Source organism: Thunnus albacares, chromosome 3 (assembly GCF_914725855.1).
Source record: "Thunnus albacares chromosome 3, fThuAlb1.1, whole genome shotgun sequence".
NCBI classification, from domain to species: Eukaryota; Metazoa; Chordata; class Actinopteri; order Scombriformes; family Scombridae; genus Thunnus; species Thunnus albacares.
The window spans coordinates 19,209,805-19,218,670 of NC_058108.1; the positions used below are offsets into that span (position 1 = coordinate 19,209,805).

Sequence of the window (8,866 nt, forward strand, 5' to 3'; positions counted from 1 at the left end):
GTTTAAATTATTAATAGCTAAACCACCCATTTGTAACAAATTTATCACATCATGATTGTTTCAGTGGCTTTTGCGGTGTTTTAATATGCTTTTAACGAGGCAGTAACACGCCTTGTATCACAGTGAACTGATGCACTGCTCTCAGTCACCAGTGAGGAGCTCCACTGCTACTGTTAAAGATTAATTTGTACATGCAGTGAAGATCTTTAAAACAGATCCAGGAATCTGAAGGCTTATCAGATACCAAAACACTGCACAGCAACTAATAATACTTTGAGACAGGATATTACTTGCAGTTCACTTAGAAATATGGAGTTCACAATGTTCAACTTTTTTGCTGTGTCTTTTTTCCCTGTACCCTCTTGTTTTCTGTCATCAGAGCAGTCACATTTAGATAAATGAGGGAAAACAGGGTAGAGTCGGTGTGAACATGGCCCTGCTGTAAATCTGTGGCGAGCACAAAGTGTTTGAGGAGGTTTTGGAGGAGTCATTGTACCCTAAAAGGTGGCCAACGAAAAATAAATGGTAGACTGGATCCTAATCATGGGGGTGGTTTCCTTTTTGTTTGCAAAGTAAAACTTTACCATGCTTTACACAGCACAGTGAATTTATTTGGTTTATGTGGTTTTGGGGTTTGGGGGAGTGTCATTGGTTTTGGTTGGACGCACTCTGCAAGAAGGAAACATGTTTGTGGTTTGGGGTCCTTTCGACGACTAGTGGAAGTTCACCTCAGGGTTAAAGAGATTAAATTCTTCAGCTGAAAATGAGATTATTTTCTGTTTATTGTATTGATCTGATTTGTTTTATTTGACTTATTTATTTTATTATTGATTGCAATACTTTTAAAAAGGGACATTTTCCAATTCATAATTCTCTCTCACACAAACTACTCAGCCACACCTTCCGTCTATCACCTCTTCTTCCTCTGGGACAGATTTTAGTATTTGCATATTGACTGTACAGAAAGCTGTCTCTGTGTGCTTGTGTGCATGCCAACACCCTTACCTCCAGCTATACTTGACTTTTACAAACTGTGCAGCGAGAGTCATGTTTCTCCTCACCTCAGAGGACGCTACATTGACTTGCATTAATTTCCTGAAGACTTACCCTAAACATTAAACCAAGTCTTCAACATAAAATTGAATCATTTACATTATAGGGACTTAATTTTTGTCCTCAGAAGGGAGGCGAGTCCCCGCATGTGACTGTGTAAGTAAGACTGTTTAAGTCCCCGCAACATGAGGAATACCAGGTATACACATACACACACATGCACACATTCGTAGTCTTTTTTCGCTTCCTTGTTGTTGATAATACAGTGTCACACTATGATAATAATTCAGTCAATCAAGACGAACAACTATTAACAATAGTCTATTTTTAAAACAGAATGACAGCAATACTGATTGCAATAATAACACCTGCAAATGCTCACATTTCAGAAGCTGGAACTAGCTAAAATATTTAGCATTTTAAAACTTGGCAACTTTAAAACTCATTAAAAAACTTAAACAATCATTTAATTATGATAATTGTTGCAGATAAACTAATTATTTAGCTTGAGGTCTTTTGTAATGAGTCTTCACTGACATGTAAAATAAGTGGCAGATACAACCCAGTCACCCCATTGAAATGAAAAGACTATTCACAACTCACAGTTCAAACGTTTAAGTTTCTCATCTGCAACTAATTACCAGAATGTTCTCTTATTATTATTGTAAAAGTTATACTGTTGCTGAAAAAAGTTAAGAAATTGGTGAATACCATTTCATAGCAGTTTAGTTTCTGTGATAAGCAAAACATGCCTCAGATAATGTGTGGTCATCATTCAAAAATGTAGCAACAGTACTAATAATATTAACGTATTGTGTAAGTCCTCGTCATTGTTTGGCAGCTAAGCATCACATCGCCTTGAATTTAAGAGCGATATGTCCTGATCAATGAAAAACAAATCATTCCTACCTTTCAACAGAAGACAATACAATATCACACATTCCACATTAAAACAAACTCATGTGTAACAGACAGTAAAGTAAAGGTGAACACTTATGTATACACCCACACACAGATAACTGTTGAGTCTTATGATTCCCCACATTCCTCTGGATATAATACCTGTGAAATCTAAACAATTAAATGTCTTCAGTTACACAAACACACATGCACAAACAACCTGATGGTAAACTGAAGCTAAACTCTGTGGAGCTCAACCCTCCTCACTGAGGTGGTGAAACTAAACCCGCTGCCTCACAGTGAGCGCAAATTCAGTCAGTATTCAATTTTTCTCGTATGTTTTAGGTTTTTTTTCCCACATTTGCACCTGTTTCCTGGCTACAGACAAGCGTGTGCAGAGGTGGGAAAATTTTGCAAAAATGTGTTGGTCACACCTACGTGCATTCGAGTTAGAAGTCTGCACTTGTTTTTGCACTAGTTTTCAGGAAAATAGGGGCCAGAGAGTCTGGCCTTACCTGCTACATACTGATCTGAGAGCAGTACAACTCTGGAGAAGTTGGATCAGGTGTCCAACTGCTGAGGACTAAGTAAAACATTTTCAGTTTCTAAAGAATCTGTTTGTTATCTGATCATCCTGCAGCTGTAAAAGGATACCTTTGTCTGTTTACTGTTAATGTGGATGATCCAAAGTGCTCATTGTAAATATTCTGAATCAGGCAGAATATTTTTTGGAGGTTGATTCAATGTTTTAGATGCTTTATATTTATATTTTAATGTTTTATATTAAAATATGACCACTTTTAGAGCAGCAATAGCAACTATTACCAGCTTTATCAACAGATATAACACCACTTTTGAATGTCACGATAGGTTTTTAACTTCATTGAGAAATGTCAAATGTCCACTAATGTAATCCTACTAAATGTGGACTAAATTGGTAATTTTATTCATCTCTTTTTTTCTATGTAGAAATAAGTTTGCAATTATGCTTGACAGAAATTGACTTTATTTAATCCCATGTAGACCACCAATACAGGCTTGGAGATCTGTCCTCTGTATTTCTAAAATTCTGACTACAACCCTGCCTGAGTTAAAGCTGATATGTGTCTGTGTGTCCTTCAGCACCTTAAACTCTTCTGATAAAGGCAGCAATGCATGAAATGCATGCATCACTGAAACTACAGCTTTAAATTTGATTTAACACATGATCCTTTAATGACTAAATGCCAAGCTAACCATGAAGTCTGCATGTGTGAACTCACCACGTGTGTGTGTGTGTGTGTGTATGTGTGTGTGTGTGTGTGTGTGTGTGTGTGTGTGTGGGGTTTCTGTCTGTTTCTGCCTGTCATGAATATGTTGGCACCTCACAACTCATGAAACTCCTACTTATAGGCTTGCTGAGGCTCAATTTGCTGAAAAGTTAAAGCTCTCCTTATTTAAAGATGAACATTTTTCCATGCTGGATTATGCATGTGCAGAAACACACACACACACACACACACACACACACACACACACACACACATACACACACACTGAAAAATCCAGGTTCAGGGTGTGGGAGTGATATTAGTGTGAAACTTGCTGGCTCGAAACCCAAATCTTTCATAGTTCATTTCTGCATACAGAACAACATCTGCAGGATACCTTAAGTGTTGGTGTGTGTCTACTTGCTTATATAATATATATATATTTGTACATAAACTTAACCCTGAGATAGTGTGAATGTAATCATTCTCCATCATACAAGCATGCAGTAATGTATGATAAGAAGCGCAAAGAAAAAAAAGAAGAAGAAGAATGTGACTGCAGAAGCTTATCAACAGCATCAGTTAGGTGTGGCAAGAAGTACAGAAGGCAGTTAGGACTTAATGTAAGTTGACAGAAAAAAAAAGATGAAAAAACATGAGAAAAGACATGAAATAGTTAGTCCACCCAAACTGAAAAAAACAAAAAAACAAAAACAGAACTGTCTTCCGTCTCATGATTGTTGTAATAGATGTCACCAACCCAATAAAACAGAGGTGGAAGGACTTTCGTTTTTGCTGCTTACAGTACATCTAGAAATGTCAAGTCAGACATCAAAAATAGTTCCACCTAATCCCAGAGATGTAGTATTAAAAAAGTCATAAAACAAACTTTTTTATGTTGTGTCATAAAATAAATTGCTATCCTACCAGACACAAAGACTTACATACCTTGGACATTAAGCAAAATTACACACCTAGTGTATGACATATTACATAATGTGAATTCTTATTTCATGTCTTTGTATTGCAACAGGTTCAGAGTGTACTGGGTACTAAGGCACATCTTGTTCCCTATGAGTCATTTCTGACACAGAAACACAGTTAGAGTGACTTATCCGACCTAACCAGTGCCCCCATCATGCTCCCATCCATCCTGCACTGTAAGATTTCACCACGTCTCATGCTCCAATTCCCATGTAGACGGAGCTGGTTAAGCCTAAGCGGATGTGTGTTCAGACTTGAAAGACTTACACCTCTACTTATATAGAAACCATCCATGAAATAACAGCTGTCAGATCATCACAGCCCTGTTTCAACAGCCAGCTCCACAGCAGCACCTGGCACTATCTCGCCTCGCTGCACAGGCCGAGTGAGCATGGAGGACAGAGCCATGATGACAGATGCCACCGTGTGTGTGTGTTAGGTTAGATTTTGTTATAAAGGTTATGCCCCACCTTTTTTTCACAAAAAGGGGATGAAGAGCTTGTAATCCAGTGCTCTTTACCTCTCCTTCTGTCTGTTCTTTTCCCAACTATGACATGTCATTATATTACTAAAGCAACAATTAATATCTATAAGAGTGTAAGTATATTACAAAAATATTAAAGAACGCCTGAAGTACACCAAATGAATAAGTGATCATGCAAACTAAATCGAACTAGAATATTTGAATTTTCTGAAGAAAATGTGTGTGAGAGTTTTTAGTGCCACCTACAGGTGTAATTGTATCAAATGCAGACTTGTTCAGCATCCCCAACTGTACAACTGTACAAATTACATTAAAGAGATTTGGCAGTTAATAAGTAGTATGGTGGTGTTTTATTAGTTGCCACAAGGTGGGGCTATTGGTGCCGTGCTTCAAAATGTCGTGCACATTCTCCCGAAGAACTCATATACCAAGTTTCCTTTTATTAAAGACAACAGAATTGTAGAAATATTATCTTATAATGTTAGTTTAGCACATCCTCTGGGTAGAATTGTATGAACATTCCCAAATTTGACTGCAATCGAATTAAGCGTTGAAGAGTTACGGTTCTTTTAATGCATCAGGCCACGCCGCCAAAATTTTGGTAAACAATTGCAGACAAACGGTAAGTGAAACCCAAAAACAAACTCGTAAGTTTTGTTTGGGGTCATCAACAGGTGGTACGTACCAAGTTTGGTGAAGATTAGATGACATTTGTGCCAACAGAAGCAAATAATGTGTTTACCAAAAAATCCAAAGTGGCAGAAAGTTTTTTCCAGGGCAAATCACTCGAATCAGCTTCATCCAAGGAACACACAGTGCAAATATTGTTTTGCTGCACCTCACAGTTCATGAGTTATTAGCCAAAATATAAAATACGTAATAACTGACCACATGGTGGCGCTATTGGTACCATGTTTTAATATGATAAGCATTTCCACATGGAGCAGCCGTCCATGAAGTATGAATACTTAAGCACTTTTAGTTGTTGACATATTGATGATTATAGTGTATAGGTACAATTCCATGGACAGTCATTATAAATTTTCATATCTTAAAAAGCATAAAAGTTACAAAAAATCTGAATGACAGCAGTATTGTTCTTAAAGAGCTGAACATTTTGATATTTGAATGGTTTCTGTAGCTGAAAGTATGTAGCGGTAGTTAGCGGCCGAAAAACATACGGAAGGAAAAAGAAAGAAAGAAAGCATAAAGAGTGAAGATAACAAACAAGGTGTACTGTGCCACTGTGTTATTTCTTAATCAGCAGCAGTGGCTTTTTGCACTTACAATTTACTATGGATCCTCGCCAAAGGAAAAAGAAAGAGGAAGTGTTCACTGAAATTATGTTTGAGGCATCCCAGTGAAAGATTTTAATTAACACCAGTCAACATGTGTTCACTGTAGTACAGAATAAAACTGCATTGTGTTGAGCATATGAAAGTGAGAAAGCATGACTAAAACATCAGCACGCCACTGTGTGCATCACCTCTATCTGATAAAATACAGAAGATATGTGTTAATCCTACACCAGTGAGAGTTACAGCTACACTCACTGGTTTTTATGCACCAGGGAACAGAAAGTCCCTCATCTGTGATACGCAGCACGTCAGCGTATCGAGTGATTAAGACTAAACTGTTAGCAAACAAAACAATTGGAGTTGTCTTTCTTTCCACCTAAAGACATGGATGTGAGTCCATTATTAACTGGTGGTGGTTTAGTCCACCAACTCCTGAGAAAATTATTATCTGGGTCTTCAGCTTGCTAGTAGTAATCATACTATGTATCACAATGCTGGATGACTATGCTAACAAGGCCTGCTGTATTGTTAACATTTTCAACATGTAATAAATTTCATGAATGCCTACATCACTGCAATGTTCATATTCAGGACTGTGATACATATGACAGTCCCAATACCACAGTGCAGTGCTCCACATTTTATAAATGCAAAAATCACCATTGTGTGACTCTACAGCTGATGTTGATGACACAAAATGACAATGATTAGTGAGTGTTTGAAATCTCCATTTAATGCACTGCTCACAACTGACTAAACTAATGAGTGTCTGCTGTATAGGGAGAAGTGAATGTGTGAATAAAGGAGACACAGACAGACACAGCCTATGCAGACACAGTCGCTGGAGAACCAAAACAATGAACTAAATGCACTCAAAGCTGCAGATTTGGGTGTTGATTCTCAGTTGGTTGAGTAGTACTCAAAACTCATTCATGTTATATTGAATCATTTAATTCAGTGTCAAAATTAAACAGGAAATGCAGTGTGTACTGTGAGTATTGTTTTTTATAGCTACCAGCAGTTTAATGTACTGATTTAAAGCAGCAGTGTTGACAAGGTATGTCCTGAAACATGATTTTAATGACACCCTGCCAGCCAAGCAGTCAGCAGTATTTTGTATAGAAATGATGTAGGTGACACATATTACACATGAGTTTATATAAGCTCTGTTTAACTCTTTCTCTACAGTTTTCTGTCCCTCTCTTGTATAAGTAATGCACTTCCTTGTGGGAAGAGCCTGTTCCTTGTCACTCACTTTCCTCCTACACACACAAATGTTTTCTAGCGCTGCTAAAGACTTGATTGCGTCTACAGTGGCAGAAAATCCGGCTATAATTTTCAGTCATGCATAGTTAAGAAAGAATGCTGATATTCCATCTCTAGAAACTCTCAGAAAGTCAATATATATATATGACAAATTCATGTGCTCCAAAAATAAATAAATAAATACCAAGTAAATACTGGTTTAATTTTTATGTCATTAATGGGCCCTAAATTAGATTCAATAATATTTTAATTTCAGCAGATGCATTTGATTCATTCTTTAAATGTACACGCCACTTAAATCAATCATCAAAATTATTACAATTATTGTGCTTTTTTAAATTACATTAGAGCACAACCACTGGGTAGGTCAAAGTTCAAATGATGGAATGAAAGTACGTTTACTCATGTAATTTTGAGGTACTTGTACTTAACACGAGTATTTCCATTTTATGTTATTTTATAATTACTTTGCAGGTTTATATTGTACATCCAGAATACAGCCTACATTATGAGTTCATAAAATATGATGTATTGCTACCTATCAGTATAAACATTAATTACACAGTTAAAGTGATGCCATCAGTAACTCCTCACAACAAATAAATGATAATAATACAACAACATTTTAACACTTCTGAGTAGTTTATAATTTATTATTATTATTGATGATAATATTTTTGTACTGTAAGACAGTTTGGTGCTGCTATTATTTTATTATCACAAATATTATAATTAAAGGACGATTAGAATTACTGTTAAACTGCTAATTTCTCAATGAGGTCAGGATGTCAATGTTTAGTAATACTTCTGTATCTCATTAGTAAGAGTGCTCCTGTACTTGATCATCAAGATCATAGGTGGCTTGAACAGTCGCTGGTCCTTCAAACTAGAAAAAAAGAAAAATGCAACACACACACACACACACACACACACACACACACACACACACACACACACACATGCACGCACAAGCACGCACGCACGCACACACGCACGCACGCACGCACACACACAAACTGGACCACCCCGCCCCGGTCCCGCCCAGCGGCCCGACCCCATGGAGAACAGACAGCGGATCATGTGACAGCAGCAGTTTCTAAACGACAAAACCGGAGAGAGAGACACACACACACATACACACACATACACACACCGAGAGAGAGAGAGAGAGAGAGAGAGAGAGAGAGAGAGAGAGAGAGAGAGAGAGAGAGAGAGAGAGAGAGAGAGAGAGAGAGAGAGTTTCGTAACTTAGGGAAGTTTTGTGGAGCCATCGATCACTGGACCGTCTTGTTTTTTTGAGCCCTATGTCAGTGACACTTACAGCCGAGTCGCCTGCGTCAGTTTTTCAGCGGACTTTTGACTTTCTCACACTGAGAGGAGACTGAGCTTCTCGGCAAGGCAGCTGTGAAAAGGAATAAGACTGTGTGCTCCAGCTGAGAAGTAAGTTGTGACACTGCTGTGGTCCTCTTCTAAATGACCCCCCCCCGGCACACTCAGTTTCTGTGGTGAAGACTGAAACAGCTGCCCGGGGTTGTAAAGGTTAGATGTGGTAGTGAGCTTTCATGTGTTGTAATACTGCAAACTTCATTATGGCAGAGAAAGAAAGTCTATACATGTGATGGTTTAGTTTA

At 37.8% G+C, this 8,866-nt stretch overlaps 1 protein-coding gene across 1 annotated transcript in view; it reads left to right on the forward strand.

Moving 5' to 3' along the window:
• The first annotated feature begins 8,423 nt into the window (after nucleotides 1–8,423).
• Nucleotides 8,424–8,866, forward strand: part of klf3 (Kruppel-like factor 3 (basic)) — a 15,189-nt gene continuing 14,746 nt past the window's right edge. The window contains exon 1 of the mRNA XM_044346825.1: nucleotides 8,424–8,675. The gene's annotated coding sequence lies outside the window, so the exon portion shown is untranslated. The remainder of the gene's footprint in view (nucleotides 8,676–8,866) is intronic.